The sequence below is a fragment of the Micrasema longulum genome, unplaced genomic scaffold (genome assembly GCF_059751315.1).
Source record: "Micrasema longulum isolate JH-2025_06_02 unplaced genomic scaffold, ASM5975131v1 h1tg000123l, whole genome shotgun sequence".
Taxonomy (NCBI): Eukaryota; Metazoa; Arthropoda; class Insecta; order Trichoptera; family Brachycentridae; genus Micrasema; species Micrasema longulum.
In genome coordinates this window covers 591,196-611,445 of record NW_028277329.1, presented here as the reverse complement: position 1 = coordinate 611,445, position 20,250 = coordinate 591,196, and the positions used below count along the sequence as shown (strand labels likewise).

The 20,250-nt window shown below is 32.8% G+C and overlaps 1 pseudogene; it reads right to left on the bottom strand.

The window, feature by feature from the left end:
- Positions 1-7,489: 7,489 nt before the first annotated feature.
- LOC148284420 (transcriptional regulator Simba1 pseudogene) lies at positions 7,490-10,410 on the bottom strand (annotated as a pseudogene).
- Positions 10,411-20,250: the final 9,840 nt, after the last annotated feature.

The following is a 20,250-nucleotide window of genomic DNA, read 5'->3' as shown; positions in this document are numbered from 1 at the left end:
TACATTTTACTACTTGAAAGGTAAAGTTGTCGTTTCAGGTATCATTCCAGCAGGGGCGAATCGTGTATATTAGCGATTATGCGCAGCTTACCATAATATTTGACTACCCATGATAATGTTTGACGTTTACTTTATTTACAGGAAAACAAACAAATAATAACTATTTCTTATAAATCATTGCTACTACTTGTATTTTTTTCCAAATATAAATAAAAATTATAATAAAACGCGCTCAGCGCCAGCAATGAGCCAAGGCACTAGGCGATTAGTCCAGTTTATTTCTTCATACAAATAAGTGTAATGCATTTTGAACATATAAAACCCAGTGACAGAATTTTTCCCCAAGAGAAAATTGCAGATTATACAAATTCTGTGAAGATTTTCGATTTGGAAAACAGTATTTCAAACATTATTCCTTAAGGACTAATTTTCTTTGACATAATACTTTTGATATATGACTCGCAACACATTTGGCGCTCGACGCGGCCGTTTTTCGTATTATTCATTTCTAGAACAAATTGGCCAGTTAACATATCAAATTTCAGTCGTAATGAGAATGCTTAATAGTGACTGAATTTATTGTGCTATTTTTTATAAACTTTTATAAAGGTTATGTGTTAAATTAATGGATAATATAGCTATAAAATACAATATATCACGAAGTAACGTCGTTTGAGTTGATTTCATGGATGAGAGTTTGTTGTATTACGAAGAATCACAGAAAAAATAGCAATTTATAGTATTCTCGTATATCACTTACATTAAATTATGTATCTTCTAAGTAGATACAAATAACATATATTTTTTACAGCTTACCTGTAAATAAATCACCGTTTGCCACCGCATTTTAGGGACAGTGAAATATTGCAGTGTAAAACATCTGTGAAAAAAAATTTCACGTTGACCTTGCCAGAATCGAACCCGAGACTTAAAACATGCTGGGCGAATGCATCGACTGCTACACTACGAGACCACATTATCCTTCCTCAATTTTCCTTTTCAGGATTTTCAGCTGAGTGTAGCCGTCGGCGTCGAGCCGAAAACACTCGTCCAGAGTTCTTGTTGCATTTCACATACGGAATGGAACTCAGACAGACACGAAATGCGTATAGTACTTGTATGTTAATATTGTAAAACAAATACACGTACACGTCGTTTTGCGCCGGGGTTCCGTTCCGAGAGACACCGGCGTAAAAAAAAATCGGCGTAAAATGAACACAAATATAAGATATAAAGATATAAAGATAATCTTCCATTATATTTGTGTTTGTGGTTAGGTTCCGTGTCAAATTTCTAAGAACAATCTCACATGTTTATTTATTGCATATCCTATATATGTGTTCAAAATAAATTATAAATGTATTTAATAAGTACAGTTTAAATTCGTTTACAAAATAAATAATAATCTCTTGGTATAAATAATGTTTTTTTTAATAATAAATACTAACTCACCAGTTCGTCGGTACCGAATTAAATTATCACACTTTTTTTTTAAAAAGCATCCAATTTCATTTGCTTTGATTGTTTTTTCATAGCATAAACTACAAATATTTGAATATGTTTGAAATATTAAAATAAAAATTATAATTATACCTTTTTATTTTTATTAAAAACCAAACGAAAACTAACTCAGAAATCATTTCACACACACAATAGGCTGCTCGCACACACGGTAATATAATAAAACAACATGTAAAAGTGTGTCCGTTATTTGAATTGCGGCACCTACTGTCGCTGCAGTCGGCCAAACTGGAAAATCCCACGCCGGCACCAACCGGCGTCATTGTAAATCAGCGTAAATCGAATTGACGTAAAATGACGTTTACCCGTACTTATTTCTTTTTAGGAGAAAAATATTTTATCAAAGCTCCGTGGAAGAAAATAACAGAATTGTTTCAGGTTCCATGCACGCAGCAATACACCAGTGAGCTGTGCAATACACAAGTACATATGATGTACTTTTAGATTATTTTCTTTCAGCACAAAGATGTTTAGGCTACCAGATTACATCTGGCAGGTTTTCTTGTTCGGCAACGAGCCAAATTTCCGTGTATGTGGGCACCACCAAGGAGACTTGTGTTCTCAGAGGCGGTGTGCGGTATGTGGTGGGCAGGCAAGCTGCCGTTCTATTTAATTCTGTTACCTGTTGTACTAATTTTTTTTTTTTCGTTTCTCTCTTTTTAGTCGAATTATCTTTAAATCCTTTTTGATTATCTTTTCAATATCTTATTTGTTTTATATTGTTTTCCTGATTATTAATACTTTGTAATGCTCGTAAGGCCGGTTGGGTATTGCCCAATCGAGATGGAATAAAAATTATATTATTATAATATTGTTTAAGGAAATGAAAGCCAGTCCTCTGTTTTTGTGTTTAAATGAACCAAAATTATTTTTGGAGAATGCTTCTCAACTCGGTACGCAATATTTGCTCTGAGAACAGTCATTACTTTCTTACCAATTTGATTGCGTAATCAGTTTGGTTATTCGGTTCAATGATTTGAAACGATGGATTAATGTTAATAAATTTTCAAATCAAATTAACTTTAATGAAAACTCTGGAAGATCCTTTTTAGAAGGAATTAATTGGTTTATGGTCGAAATTGTTAGCTTTGTTTAGTTGAGTATTACCGTAACTAGACTTGTACAAGTTGTTAGATAATGTGTTGCTACTGATCCCATCCACCTATAATAAGCAGCCTGATTAGTAACGTGAAACTTGTTGTTTACTGGATCCAGATACTCGACTTATAAGTGGATTCCTGAAGTTTGCGTACTTAAGAAAACAACCGTGTCCTATTTCGAATAAAATTACTTGACGATGTTTGATTATGTCGAAATGCTTGCAGACTGGCTGGATTTCTTCCTTAGAGAGTTGTTCATATTTAAATTTATTTCAACAGACAAGGAAAACATTTTTGAGAAGGGAATATGGAAGTTTACCTTTGTGAAGTATTTGGATATAATCAAACATTGTTGAATTACTACCTGGTAAAAGAAGAAGTATAAAAATTGGAAAATTGTTTTCAGGCGTTGCCTAATGGGTGATTTGGTTCAGCCGGATGAATTTCACCCGCGTGATAAAGGTTTCAGCTCTTTTACTTCACAAAAGTCAACAGATGGAAGAGTTGAGGAAATGTGGATGTTCAAACATGGGCAGAATGGTGAATGTTACACAGTGTGTACAGTGGCCACTTAAACCAGCCATTGACAGTTCAAAGGCCCTGTAGATGCCTAGACTTTCATATTCCCTTCTCAAAAGAGTTTTCCCTCTCTGTTGAAATAACTTTAAATATGAACAACTCCCTACGGAGGAAATTCAGCCAGTCTTCAAGCATTTGGACATAATCAAACATTGTTGAATTACTACCTGGTAAAAGAAGAAGTATAAAAATTGGAAAATTGTTTTCAGGCGTTGCCTAATGTGTGATTTGGTTCAGCCGGATGAATTTCACCCGCGTGATAAAGGTTTCAGCACTTTTACTTCACAAAAGTCAACAGATGGAAGAGTTGAGGAAATGTGGATGTTCAAACATGGGCAGAATAATGAATGTTACACAGTGTGTAAAGTGGCCACTTAAACCAGCCAATGACAGGTCAAAGGCCCTGTAGATGCCTAGACTTTCATATTCCCTTCTCAAAAATGTTTTCCCTCTATGTTAAAATAAATTAAAAAATTACTTAATGCCCGAGAGTTCTTATATTCATTTATGGAAAGCGAAACTTAAGCATGAAATATTAGATCAACATCGGAATATTTCCATTCCAATAAACGATTGTTTTTAATGATCAATAGATTTCAATTAAATAATTTTCCATACTTTCGAATTGACTCTTTTGTGGCTGTGGTGTGACGCGAGTCTACGTAGGATGAAAGACTACTCGATCTATCTCTTTATTTATTTAAAGGTATATTTTATTAAAATGTTTGGTCCCTGATTGTACTTTAAGAATGATTTATTTGTCACTTTCAGAATCAATTAATCTCGTCGGCTTTTTTCAGTAATACAAACCTAAACCCTGTTCAGAACTAACAAAATTCAATGACACGATATTCCAATATCCTTATTGCATAAATGTATGAATATTTTATCCGTTAGAGCTTTATTGTAGTCCAAGCTGGTTTTTCAGCATGCGTCTCTATCTAAATATAGAAATAAATTGGTGAATGTATATACTACTCGGTTCACTAGTGTAGATGGACTAGCTCTCCCTAAATTCAATAATAAATGCGAGAAAAGAACGCTAGAGTAGAAAAATAAACAAACCATCACGTGTTTCTCCGTAGGGGTAGGCAGAGAGGATAGAACGCCATATCCCTCTATCTTGGCATACAGACTTCGCTTCCTCTACATTCATACATCTTCTCATGCACGCACGCCAATTATTCCTACTTTTGACATGTCCATTTTCAAGTATTTGATTGACTTGATCGTGCCATGTCTTTCTCGGTCTTTTTCGTTTTCTGCATCCATCAATATTCGCATTGTCGATCCTTTTAGCCGTTCTTTTGCTGTCCGGCACTCACCCTCCTTTCAATTTATTTCTCGGTCTTTCCATCCCTAGTAAACATAATTCCCAGATACACAAATTCTTTTTCGTGATTCAGAATATCTCCGTCCACACTGATCTCACATTAAATTATATTTTCATCCCTTTTAAAAACCATCACTTTCGATTTATCAACATTCATAAGCAAATCGCTTTTCTTGCATACATCGTAGACTTTTGTTACCAAAAATTGCAGGTCTTCTTTGCTGCTAGCAAGAAGCATGGCATTATCCGCATACAGAAGACAGTTAACACTCATTTTTGCTCCCATTCTTAAATCATCCAGTTTTTTCATACAGTGATCGATGTATATGTCGAACAACCATGGCGACATTACACATCCCTGTTTGACTCCCTTAGGAATATTAAACCACTATGTGAATGACCCATTCACCTTTACACATGCTGTGCTGTCCTTATACAGTGACGCAATAGCCATTGTCAGGCTACTATTCACTCCATACTCCGATAAAACCTTCCACAGCTTCTCTCTGTTAACTATATCAAATGCCTTTTGCAGATCGACAAATGTGCAGAAAAGTTTCTGGTGTTTAGCCAAAAGCTTTTCTGTCATATTTCGCAGAGCAAATATTTGATCCATACATCCTCTCTCAAAAATACACCAAAAAGTTTCAAATATGCTCTCATTAAATATAAAAAAGCAAATTAATTTATTAGAATCAAGAGGAAGACGTATGCTGAAAATCTGACTTTAAGAACGTGGTTTTTTATATTAATTTTTATTTTTTTTATTTTTTTTATTTTTTTTATTTAGACAACTTTTTTTTTTACATCGTGTAATATATTTCCGATACACATGAGAATACATTTTTATCCATAGTAATAAGAGTTTTTATCTGTTAAAGAATTAAACAGATAAGCTTATGTATAAATATTAGAACTTAACTATAAGCAACTGCTGACGATCTGCATTTTATGCAGTTCAGTAGGACTTGGCAATTTGTATTTGACTTGTTATTAGTTTTCTATAAATAAATAAATGATGAGGATAAGGATGATATTCTTTGTAACTGTCTAATGGACATTTTCACAGCGGATTTGGAAAGTAAAATTTGTATCCATATTATGGATTTTAATACAAAAAATATACGAATGAATGTGATGAATATCGCCACAAAAGGAGGCTTTTTAAAACTAAGTCTGAAGAAACGATCTTCAATTATTTTGCAACAATTACTCCAGTCAAAAATAAAGTTTAGTAGTGTAATAAAATCGGGGAAAATCAGATTGCAAATGACAGGATAATGAATAGAAAACAGATAGCTGCTAATATATATAGAAAAATATGCCCATTTTATATATGCGCAGAAGCCGCATTCAGTAAGTCAATTACCCTATTAATGGGTGAATTCTAACTTGATTTCGTCCAATTTCTGGGTGCGTAAAACAGGGCTCGAGATCTCGCTCTTGCTCTTTAAGTTATTAGGAATATACAAACGAATTATATTATATTTTGAGCCTCCAGAAATCAGCTCACCTATGACGTAATGTTATAATTGATATGACGTAATTTTATATTTGAATGTAGTTAGGTGGAAAGCAGCCAGCCACGAAGAAGTGAAACTGAGATAATCGTACTTTTGTGAAAAGTGTGAATAATCGAATTTACACAACAGTGTGAATGTTTTTCATCTTGAAAAATGATAAATAAAAATAATTGAATTATGTATTTGACCAGTTAAAATTTTAAAAGTCTGTCTCACCACACAACTCTGCATTTTGCAGAAAACAGTCAGCCCTAGTAAAACAATTAAGTATTTTGTGTCTTTATGTATTGAACAATCGGGTTGTGGTCCTGCGGTTAGTATCTTGGACTCACGGACCAAAGGTCCGTGGTTCGAATCCCACTCTACCTCAACTCGATTCTATTTTCTAATGGTGAGTTATTTACAACTCAACAATGTTTTGAGTATGTCCTAATGCAAGCAGACCGGCTGAATCTAGGGACTTTTTCACATTTAAATTTGTTGCAACATACAGGGAAAACATTTTTGAGTAGTTGAGTTGTATGAAAATATTTTCCCTTTCTGATGTCATAAATTCAAATATTTACAACTCGTTAAAAATGGCCCTCTCAATGAAATATTTGGGTAAATCATAAGAACGCAAATATTTTTTTTACAAAATCAAAAGTCATTTTATATTAGAGCTATTAATTACAATGAATTATTAAATTCGGTTTCTATTAACTACTCGTATGTGTTTAATTAATTTAGCTATAAATGCGTTTTGCAGAAAACCGCCAGATCAAACGATCTAACAGAATGATACCGTTTTAAAACTTTGAATGAATGAGTCTTCTGTACTAAAACATGTTTTTTACAACAGGTATTTTTAAATAACGGCTTTATAAAATTAAAATGCTTATGTATTTGTTCACTTTAATATATTTAAGAGAACTAGATTTCTGTACGCATTAATCTTCCCATGCTGTGGAATTTTTCTAGTGCTGTTGGTGTTGTCAGCAAATTAAGAAATGCCGTTTTTGTGATCAACACTATTTTCAGAACGTGATTTTTACAGTTTTTTGTTTGAAAGCGGCCTTGTTGTTTTTGGCAGAACATAGGATTGACCTTAATGCGCCTGATAACAAAAGTATTTATTTTTTCAAAATTGTTGACTGTCTTCTTTCTGCATAAGTACGTTGAATTTTTTATCTATGTTAATTTTTTAAAATAATAAATAGTTAAAAAAAGAACCAAGAGCCCATATCACCAAAACGAAAGCATTGTTTAGAATTGTGAAAATGAAGACATCGCTCATTATTTTCAGGGAAAGACGCCGAGGGACAGCATCGAAAACACTTTCATTAGTAAGTCGTGCAAAGCGGAAGATATCGGGAGATGAGGCAGGAAAAGGAAACGATTCTTGCTCGACCACATGGAAAAAAATGATACCGACAGACTTCCACACGTGGTAGCTAACAACGTGCCGGAGGGTAGCCTCCGACCTGGAAGACTCTCAAAGGTGGCGAGACCGTCGGAGTTCGGTGTCCCGGGAGACCTCTTTGTAATAAACAGATCCTCGGATCAACTACAAGACGGAGAAGAAGAAGAAACAAAAAAGACACGAAAGCTTAGTCCACTGTGTATTCAGAGTCGTATAGGATATGATGGGCATTACGAATGCGAAACATACTTACTATTCAGATATGAGATGACGCGCGTTGCTCGTAAAAAAAAAATAGTCACAATAAATGAAATACTTAATATTGAATGTGATATTCATCTCACCCAGTTATATCAATATTAGCCGGGATCAGGAGATAATAATTATGTTAAACGCTGAGGGCGGCTGTTTAATGGCCACAATGGCCAGTTTATTAGCGCAGAGTAGATAATAACAATATAATGTTAGTCTTTATCCGGACCATAATGATAAAAATTACCACAGAAGATATTTTATTGTAATATGGGGCCGTAAATTTGTACGATGACGTCACATGCGCTGTAATTTACTGACTGCAATAAATTACTTAGAATTTTCGCAGTATCGATACGGCAGCTTGCGGGGTCACCACCTGTTAAATTATTGATGGTCCAATGAAATAATGCCGTTACATATTAAAATATTTTAATGTTTTTTAATCTTCATCTTGATGCTCCTTGAAGCGACTTGTCGCTCGATAAATAAGTGTTCATCGCAGAAGGTGAAACTTGGCGTTCAAAATGAAGTCCCGGTGCCGACCCTTATGTAAAGACGAGGCAACTCAGTTTAGGTTCTCCTGAGGCGTGCGCGGCACGTGCCTTAACCAAGTCCACCGCCGCATCCTCATGACGCTCGTTATAGGAGGCTGCTGCGTCCGTTTTCGGACTTCAATGTTAGTTATAAAATCGAACCACCTTATACCTAATTATCTCCTCAAACACTTACTCTCAAAACTCAGAAGTTTGGTGTTCTGAGCTTTGTTGAGGTGCCAAGATTCGCACTCATATAGGAGTACTGGGATTGTAAAAGAGTTGAAAAATCAGCATTTCGTTTTGACCGAGTAATAGACTAAAGTTACGACACGCATCATGTTAAAAGTTGCTCCAGCAATTCCTAGGCGGGTTCGAGTTCTTAGTGCATGCTTCCATCCTCAGTTATGTGAACTCCCAAGTATTTAAAGCTGTCAACTTTCTCGATCCTCTGTCCATTATTATAACTTATAAATTAACTTACTATTATCATACTGTATTAATAATTAAATGAATATACCTTAAATAAATTATACATTGGTGGATTTATTGCCTATATTTTCCTTTTTTTAATGTATTATTTAGATTATTTAATTGAAAACTTGATATGAAAATATTGCTAAAAAAAACGAATAATTTACTAAGTATTATTGTAGAATCATTTTTCTTTTTCATTATTACCTAGTTAAATACTAGCCACTTTATGTTTATGTTTTATTTTCAACTTTGATATATTTGTATTTAGAACGTAAGATTTTCTCACGTTAATTGTTATCATTTATTTGTCATTTTAGATATTAAGTTGGTTTCTTTTTTAGCTTTTGTAAAATATTTTTTTGTATTTTTTTTTTAAATTTTTTATTTTATTTATAAAGCAAAAACAAAAGTTGTTTTATAAGAATACAGATTATAAAAAATAGTACATACATCCAGTTAAAATTTTTCACAAATATAATGAGCGAACATGTTACACAGTAAAGAGAAAAATAATATATTATATAAGACATGAGAAAAAAAAGAGCTCGTAAGAAGGTTAAGGGATGAGGAAATAGAGTGAAGAAGTGGTGGAGAGGGATTTTTGTAATAAAGTTGACCAATTCAAAATTTTGATATGATAATGAAATAAACATATTTAAAAAAACATAAACTTATTACACACTGACAAATGTTTCATTTTACAGTGTTTCAAAAAGTTTTTTTTTGAAGTCACAAAGTTTTGTATTAAAAATATTTAAATGGGGACAAAGTAAATTAAATTTGGAGCAGCTACAATAAATAAACGAGTTTTGAACATTATTTTTTTTGGCATTGAATTATAAAAAAAATGAACTGTTCGTGTTGACTTTACGGGACAATTGATTGAAATACGCTCCAAGAGATATGGACTATCGATAAAATTGTTGACAATTTTGAAGAGGAAAGACAGATCAGAAATGCTTCTACGTTTAGTAAGGGAAGTTAAACTATGAACAGAAGAAGAGTCTTTATATTTTACTATTACTTAGTTGTTTAGTTTTAATTTCTCTACTTTATTTCATAGTATACATTACATAATGAATTGTTCATTGCTGTGATTATTTGGTTCTTTGAACCGTTGATATGTAAATAAATAAATAACCTTAAATTTATCCATACTTAATTCTAAATGACATATTTTTTATCCCTTATGTAAAAAAAGCACTTTACTCAAAAAGTGGAGTGAGACGCTTCCAGCTACCCTGAGATTTTCGACCTTATAAGAAGTTTGAAATTCTAGTCAGTCTTATACTGAAAGCTGGTAACGTAATTGTTTATGAGTTTTAAATAAATGTTCCTAAAGAATGCATTTTTCCTAAAAAAAAAATATTTTGTAATAAAAACTTTGTTTGTTCTCATAGTGTTGCTTGTATGTCTTGGGGTCTGGCATTTGGGCCTTACATATAGAGCAAACATGTACTAGTGCTTTTTGAGCAGCTTTCTTCTGATCATTAGCACTATGTCCTTGCTGCTTTTTCAATTTGGAAGTCTTCTCGGCGGCTTTTGCCTGAGACTGGAGCTTTTGCTGACCTCGAGCCATTTCTGTATTAGCAAAGCTTTAAAATCGACCCACAAAGCCAAAAGCCTGGCGAAAGGAAAAGGAAAACCACTCGGCAAACGAACACGCCAAATTTTCGACAGAACAAGCACAGACAATGAATTTTACAGAAGCAATTAAAATAATCAATCAAATATTAAATAATTATTTCTTTTATTTATTTAAGAAGTGAAAGTTTATTGATATTCACGTGTTTTGAGCTGTGCTTACCCTGTAAGTACGTAGTGCTTAATAGACATGACCGCCTCACATGAAAGCATTTGTATGGCTGTTGCTAGGGTGAATAGGCGTTGTAAATTAGCAACACACTTCACTGCATCTGTTGGGAATCGCGTATAATCATTTTCCGGATGCAGCCACTTACGTGTTGAAAGTCTATCACATTTCATTTCCTACTCGTGATAAATTCATTCTATTCAAAGTCAAGAAGAAAATGCGAGAAGACGGAATGCGAAATGAAAAATGTCACCAAAGGGCTTAACGTATTTTCTTTATAATGCTATCATAATTTTCTCAGATGGATAAAATAATTTTTTTTTGAATCTTCTAGAAGTAGGTTCTATTCCCATCATATAAGAATGTCGTGCTTTATACCCATGGCATTTAGATTTAACTTTAACTTAAACTTACAATTATATTTATTTATTTACTAATAACAAAAGTCTACGATGTATGCGAGGGAAGCGATTTGCTGATGAATGTTGATAAATCGAATGTGATGGTTTTTGAAAGAAATGCACGTATGACTAAATGTGAAATCACTTTGAATAAAGTTATACTAAAAAAGTTAGAGGAATTTATATACCTGGGAAGTATGTTTACTAGGAATAGAATGGAACAGAGTGAACGAAGCACTTAAATCAACCTTGTCAAATAATTGTCGCAAGAGTCAAAATTAGCAGTTTACATTGGAGTCCTGGTCCCGACCCTATGGACCTGCATGGGAGCGAAGAATGGACTTGGAAAAACAGGTATGAGAGTAGGCTGATTGCTGTCGAAATGCGATCTCTCATATATATATCTCATATGTAAGATAGATGCACAAATGTCGAGATCCGTACATTATGTAAGGCTAAGATAGGCATTATCGATAAAATCAAGAAAGGAGTTCTGCGTTCGTTTGGGGAGCGAATGGACAGCGAAAAAACGGCCAAAAATATTTACATTGCCAATGTTGAATGTTGATGGATGCAGAAATAGAGGAAGACCCAGACAGACCAAATCCAACAAATACTTAAATACGGACATGTCAAAAGTAGGAATAATCGACGCACGTGCTTGAGAAGATGTATGAATGTAGAGGGAGTGAGATATGTATGCAAATATAGAGTGCCGTGGCATTCTATCATCTCTGCCTGTCCTTACGGGAAAACGGTGTGATGGTTTGTTTTGTTTTGTTTTGTTTATTTACTAACGCCCAAAACCTTTACCTGTTATATAAAACATGACCATATCATAAATGCAGGAGGATTTTTCACAGTTTATCGCTAAAAAACAGCATAATTTTTTTTGTGTATATGCATTCTCGTCGAATGCAACCCTGGTAAGTCAATGAAAAAAAGATTTATGCTCCTATTTTTTTTTTACAGATTCGATTGATAAAATTAACATCTACAAACACGCGCAACGCAAAGATCTAGATTTCGCTGAAAACCGCACGTAAATCGATTAAGCCGTTTAGGAGAAGTTTAGGAACATCACACGTACAGATGCATTTTATATATTTAGAAAAATAAAATAGTCGAATAAATTTTATATCAAATTTGCGCAATCTGGGAGAAATGCTAAAAATTCCCCCATTTGCGAAGAATATTCAGGACAATAAATTGATATTTTTAAAGCAGGTATAAAAAGGAGCATTTATAATATGTGTATCATGCAATCAGGTGAAAATAAACTGTGTTGTAAACACAAAAGATTCAAAGTTATTGGTTAAAAAATGAATTTCGAAAAATCTTAATTGGTATTTGTAAAAAATATGCTCTTTTAAGAATGATGTAATAATTAGATTGTCATTTTCCTCATCACGAACTTTAGCTCTGCGGGAAATTGTATATAATATTTTTTTTCTTGAGCGCTGTAAAAATTGGAGCATTAAATTTTACGGCAAAGTTTTGTAAAAGTGTGCGAAAAAAATTATAAATAAAGTAAAATAAAAACGAACTAATTTCTATGGTTTCAATAAATCAACAAATGATATGAGAGCTGTGGAGGATTTCCGTTTCGCTTGCCATGGATTGACCAATGGGAAGAATTGAATGAGAATAAGCGGAAAAGAACCTCTGACGCCACACGCGGAATTCTTTCAGAAATACAAAACTTTAAAATGTCGAAGCGCTGATAAGACAATATTTAAAAATTGAAAAATTTTTTTTAGGATTAGTTTAGTTTAATTTAATTGACAAATAGAAAAAACAAAAATAAACTCTTAACTTCCTCATTCGTTGAGTAGATACTGTACAACGCGCCTCTTATGTGCCAATTCGTATTCGTCATTGTTAAAAGCTCAATTATTCATTATACAAATAATTAAATAAGCTCAAAATATTATGAATCACTACAACATTCTAGAAACACGTTTTTGTATTATGAGTGTTTTAAAGTTTCAGACATTTACGTCACTCAAAAATATTGACTCCATAAAGTAAAACGTGTAAATATGCTCATTAGTTATTTAAGGAAATCTATAGTTGATTAAATTAGAAATTCTTATATTAGGAATTGTATACTAATTGATTTTACGTCAAAATAACAAATTCATTTACCACTAAAAACGAACGTAGAATTTTTTTTTCTAGATGCTTTATATGGGGGTATTTTCTTTCGGGATTTGCTTTAGGTCCATTTTATATGGGCGTATAATAATTAGGGGGGATTGACATTGACAGTAGTCTCACAACAGAGGATCTGTGCTTTATCTTCAAGATTCCAGTCAACAATAGCATTACAAACTGCTTGTGCCTGTTCGCTTCCCGATGAGTTTTCTAATTTTGGCACAGCAATAAGTTGTTCTTTACTTTCGTATGAAATAACGATTGGTAGACGTTTCTCTTTAGATTTGCGTACATCTAAAGCCGGCAACAGTTTTCCATCCCAGTGGACAGTTACAGTATCTTGGACATCGTTTTGAAAATTAAGTTTTATAGCTTCTGCGCGCTGTTTTCACTTTTCTGTACAAATTCTTTGGATGGAAAACTTGCTTATAGGAAATTTGTCAGTGTTGTGGCCAAATGTTTCAATAATTGTTTTAATAATAAAAACAGAATATCTCATACTTAACTGACACCTGTCTAATGCCGCCACCAGTTTCGGAGTAACGAAATTTTTCTTCACAGAAGTTTTAAAAGTATCGGGCTGTTTCCTCTCAATTGGAATGGACAACTCTTCTTGTAAGTCCGTTACTTCAGAATCAGAAGATGAAGTTTCTTGTAATGGCTCATGACAAGACGCAGAGGGTGTTATGGATGCCAAATAAGTGGCCAGCCACTTTTGCTCCTGGATATTTCTAAGACTCGCCTTTTCCTCCTCTTCTGTCAATTTTTTGTACACTCCAGCTAAATGACCGGGTCGTCCTGGCTCTTTCTGCTTTTGTAAGAAAATCTTATCTTCATTTATCTTTATTAATTGAAGCGCATCGGCATGTGCCATATCAAACATTTTTTTTGTATTTGTAACAAACTCTTGTCGACGCTACTCAACACATTTTGAGTTTTGTTTGCATCTTTTTGCAAATTTCTCCAATCTTGGTATAAGGCTATAAGTTTTTTAACACAGTTAGGTAAAGATTTAGTCGGTATACGTGCCTTTTTTCAATAAATAATGCACTCACAAATAGTAAGATTTGCACTTTCATTGACGCTTAAATTGACTTTGCGAATATTATAAAATAAAACCGCTAGCACTTGTCCATTGGAAGGAAGTTTAGAACCTGTAATTTGATGTTTTATATCCCCAACCAAAAATATTTCCTTTTTAGAACTGCGTAACTCCACAGACATGTTGACACAACGAAAACAATGCGTTCACTAATAAAAACAAACACGATATAACAAGCACATTAACACTTAGTTCGCGCGCGCCGTACTATGTAAGTTCTGACAAGTTCCGATGCAAGTCGGCACGGGTTGCCGTGATTCAATTTACGTGAAATTTTATTTATAAGTGTTTTGACATCATTCAAACAAAATTTGAGGGTATGCATTGAAAAAATAAAACTTCATTTTTTCTGGGACACCCTAATATAGATATCTATCATACAGAATTACAGTTGTTTAAAAACAGTGTAGTGAAAACTTTTGAATAAAAATCCCATTGACGTATTATAACAAGTTCTTACCCTTTTTCTTTTTCATCAAATCGCATAACATACTTTGATATTTTTATTTTTAATTAAGTTTCTTTACTGAAATTAAAAAAGAAAATATGACTGCTAATATTGCTTTAGTAAAATTTTATTAACTACCTTTAGTTTAAAATCAATTTTTATATTGCTTTTTCAAATTTTAAGAAATAACTTGATATGCTTGTTATTTTTTATTTTTTCTCAGCAACGGTTGACATGTTTTTATACTTTTAAACTACTCTTAATTGCATTTAAAATTGCTTCTAAAAATTCCATATTACTTTTTTTACTTAGTTTGTGTCATTATTTTTGAAGATGTTTTTAAAATTAATATAAATTTACTGTCTTTTATTTATTTTGAAGTCTCTTCTCATTGTTTTTTTTAAATTTCTTAAAATATTTATTTATTTTATCTAATAAATTTATTGCATAAAATCAGCATACATATTTAATAACGGGGAAATGTATACGAACATGTTTTTCCTTTTTGAAAATGTTTTTTTTTGCATTTGAGCATGTTTTTTTAAATTCTTATTTATTTTATTGCTTACCTTTTAATTACTATTATATTATTTCAATTTATATCAATACGTTAGTAGTAAGATACTATGAACCCCACATTTTTATTTAAAAATGGTTTAATAAAAAAAAGAATCCTTAAAGATTATCCGCTTATAAATTGGCTTATCGAGACATGTAAATAATATATTTTCTCATATGTTTTTTTATTTACCTTTTCTATATTTTAATATGTCATTTTTTCAATAAGACTTTAAAACAAATATTTTACCCGTGAAATGAAGCTAGTTTGAAAAATTAGTTAGATTAGAAAAAACATCATCTTCATTTCAGAAAAGGCGGGCATAAAGGGTAAAGTTAAATGTCAAGGTAAATTATCAGATGTATTAAGTATTCCCCTAATTAGACGATTTAAGTTACAAGTTTCAGAGAAACTGAGACGTAGGATTTAATTATTCGTATATACGTGTATCCATAAGGGATGAGTAAGCAGTCCGATAATGAGTGCTGTAGGACATTGGGCATGGAGAAATTTACCCAAACTAACTGAGCCAGCCAAATTAACTAATCGGGGATTAGTTTTATGACATTTTCTTGGTCGTTCGAGTATGTATGGTATTCTTCTGGGTTACGAGTATTATCAAAACATTTTTTATTCCAATAGACAGGTTGATAATTTATTAATCCTTATAGATCAGTAAATAAATATAAAATTAAATAACTTGTAATGTAATAAGAAACTACACTCTGTTCATTATTACAAGAATATCCAAATAAACAAACCAGCCCCGCCGCGCCTTGATACCCGGCGGAGAATAGCCTATTTCATACCTATTATCTTAATCCAAACGGCATAGCACGGTAAAATTGGACTGGATTGAAATTTATTAGATTCGTTAGTACCTATTTAAATTTGAAGATATTATTTTTCTCGTTTTTTTTTATTAAACACCATAGTTAATGACATTAATCAAAATATAAATAGAAACGCCTCGGTTAATATATTGATTCAAAAAAGGATATATTAGCGTTCTTATCATTTACCCAAACATTTCAATTTTGGTGGCTATTTTCAACGAGTTGTAAATAACTCTCTATTTTCTAGTAGTCCATTTTTGAATGGAAATCAAGTTGAGGTAGAGTGAAGTTCAAACCTCGGACCCTTGATCCGTGAGTCCGCAACACTTGCTACGGGACTAAAACCCGATTTAAATAATATAGTAAAACATAACAATTGAGATTTTAATGATAATTTCATCAAAACCATTATTTAAATTTAGCGAGTGAGTACTCGGGTAAAAATCCTACAAAAGAAAGTCAAATGGAGATTAGTCGGTCTCATGGTGTACTGGTTTTTGCGTTTGCCGGGCATTACATAAGTAAATAATTGTAGAACAATAAATATCGATCCACTGTATTGTATTTTATCACGTGTAGATTTTTTCCGTGGTGTGAAATGAAGCGTAGTCGTTTTCAAGAAAGACAAAAGATATTTCCGGTAAGCTTCATATATATAATATATCAAAATCATCATCATAAAACTCTCATCCATACCAAGTGATACAAAAGACACCGCTTTGGAATAGTAGATACAGTGTTACAAGAAGGTAAAGTGATCAGTCTTACGCCTTAGGTGCCAATCCAGAAACAGCGATTTTCAGGTCATCGGCAAATAAAAGACGAACTTAGCTCAGTAATTGCCAATAAAATCAGGTCGATCGAAGCTAAACTGGCGGTGAGCGACCAGGTTTAAGTTTCCACTCATGCATGAAAGTTAAACTTGGAATCGGCAGAGGATGGGTGGAAGCAGAATGACCGCGGTCGAAGGATATTGCTGTTAGCGATAAGTCCTTATTCTTTGTAATTGAAGTTTAAAATAAACCAAATACGGCCTCTTAGACGAATGTATAGGAAATCAATGTAAAGCAGAGTTACGAATGATAAAATCAGGCGAGAGTGCAAATTTGAGACCGGTATATTTGATAAGATCAAGAAAGGGTCAAAGAGATGATTTAGTCATGTAAAACGAATGGATGACGAAAGAATGTTAAAACAGATATATATTTATTTATTTGATAAATTGTAGTCTGCATTACTTTAAGAGTTGTTTAACGTAATGCAGACTGTAAATACAAGTTGGAAGTTATGTAACCCAGCCGGACCCAAGGGGGGATTCGAATCCCCCATAGACCGATTTAATTCGATAACTCAAGTATTCGTAAACTTGCCCTATATTTTTTGTATGCGAGAAAATTATAGAAAGAAGTGTTTTCCTGTTTATTTTTGTTAATATTAAAACAAAAAATAGTGGTAAATAATACAAGGGTCAATTTCCCTTTATGTACATTAGCATTCGGCAAACTAACAAACATGAATAAAATACACGAATGACTGAAATATGTGTACGCAAAAACATGAATAAATTATTGCATGATTATAAACACACCATAGGCGCTGGGGTCGTTTGGTCCCCCTGGTCCCGTCGTTTGGAAAAGGGTTATTCAGAAAGCAGATAGCTGCTAAACTATACATACATTTAATATATATACAATTTCATCTATAGATATATTTTAAATGCCCCATAATTTATTTTAAAATAAATTAAGACTCCTTATTTCTGGCTGCGATACGATCCCACTTTCTATTTAATGATGCTCACACTTACAAACACCTGAACACTCATTCCTATATTAATACACATAAACACACATCTACACTTACTCTCATACAAATACACATAAACACACCCTTTTGTTGTAACACAATTTAATAATAATATGTATGATTCTTATTTAGAAACTTTGCTGATCTGTCTTTAAACTGTTTTTTTTAATGTTACTATATCATTGTCGACTATTTGTCTCTTTAAAATAAATAAATAAATTGCCGATATGTACAGAAAAATAGGTCCATATTATCCGCAGAAGCCGTATTCAGCAAGCGAATTGCCCTATCAACGGATGAATTCTGACTTGCATTTATACTGTATCTGGGTGTGTAAAACAGTGCATGAGATTTCGCTTTAGTATTATTATTGGGAACATACAAACTGATATCTTTCAGTATCTTTAAATCAAATGTGCTTCCAGAAATCAGCTCAAAGAAAAGTTTCCCAAGAAAAATTTGACGACTAGATTCGAGGGTGTTGTAATACAGCGTCCCTGCTAGAAATAATAATGGAGACAAGAATGGATAATTTTTATTTTCATTAAGATATAAGTAAAAGAGTCCCCAATAATGGAACAGTATTCTAGTATGCCGCGGACTAGTGTATTGAAAACCAACAGTTTTACATATTTAAGAAATATTGCGTAGACTCAGAACCAATAATAGGTTTCCACAATTTAAACTTAGTAACAAAAGTACAGAAATATACTACAAATATAAACAATAACAGTAACGTTCAAAAATAAACTATTTTAGTATTGTAGTACCTCTGTCAAGCTGAATAAGTGCTAATTTCAGTGCTGATAGTATATATATATATACTTTATCTATAGTCTTAATTCTAAATCATTAAATTTTGTTTTGTGTACTAAACAAGACCTACGGAAAAAAGTAGAGTGGTTTGTTTTTTTAACATCTCGTTTCATAACGTTCAAATGCGTTCAACCATTTTTTCCGCATTTTTTCATTAGGTACTAGGAATGGCCAAAAAAACTTTATTTGGCGTCCTCACCGTAGCGTTTGTGCACATTGGAACTAAACAGTACTTGTATCTTATAACTAAAGACATTTAATGCGCGTTAATTAGTTAAAACAGTGAAAAACAACACGCAGGCTATACAAATTCGTATGAACTTGTTTGAACGGTCAGTCGGAATCGTAACGCGTGACGTCACAAGCCCATTTGGCATCCGAATGGGCGTTTTGGCGCCAATTGAAAGTACACGTTTTTAAACCGCTCTAAAAAATTAACGTGTGAACATAAAAAAAAAATGTACAGCTACCATCGTAATTTTTTTCTTTGTTTTTTTGCAAAATAAAAAAAAAGTGATAATACCCTATTGTTCTAGTAAGATGAGTTTTTGGACAAAAAGAAATATCTATAATGAGAGACTGAACAATCATGCGGACATGAGATGGCCATCACTCACCTCCGCCTTCTTCTTGCCCTTCTCGCCCTTGAGGAACTCGCCGTGGTGGCCCGAGGCCTCGTGGTGCTTCTTCTCGTGCCCGCCCTTGTCCGCGAAGTGCCCCGTGTGGCCCTCCTTGTCGTGGTGGCCCTTCTGTCCCTTTTGATGCTTGTGGTAGCCCTGGAAAGGTCATTCGAGCCAGATCAAAATAGAGAAATCAGGTTCATATGAATATTATAAATATCGTCATGCATTATGTTGCTCGTATAAAGTATTATGAATGTGGAATAGATAAGTTTTTCTACTGACATTTCTTGGTAGAACTGCATTGTAATTATAGTAATAAGCATTAGAAGACTAAACGAATTTCTATATTATATACAAATGCAAGCAGGAGTTGCAAATTATGATTTTGTATAATTATTGGGAGAAAAGAGTTTAAATTAAAAACCTCCTTGCACTTGTATATATTTATTTATTTATTAAGCAAATCATACAGTCTTTAAATAAATACAAGGTACAAAAGAACAATTAAAAAAAGTAAGACCAACTACAGATTTCACACTAATTTATGAATGCAGGAGGAGAGGGGAAAAAATCAAATTAAAAAAAGGAAACAATAAATATTAAATAAAAAGTACATAAAAGGGAAAAGACATTGTATGGCTCTAACTTTACTTTCCTCCCTCTCTCTCTGTTTCCATGAACATTTATATTTCTTAGTAAAAATACACAACCAACAATAATTAATTAGATGCAGATAGTAGATGTACATATAAATAAGTATTAATAAAGGGTTGAAATTAAATGTTTAAATTAAAATCAAAAGTAAAAGTTAAAATTAAAAGTAAAAATTAGGAATAAAAATAAAAAGTTAAAATTGAAAGATAAAATTAAAAGTCAAATTAAAAGTTAAAAGTCAAGCAGGAGATACATTTAAATTGTCTTTAACAGATCTGATTAAAATATGGAATTTATAATGTAATATGTCGA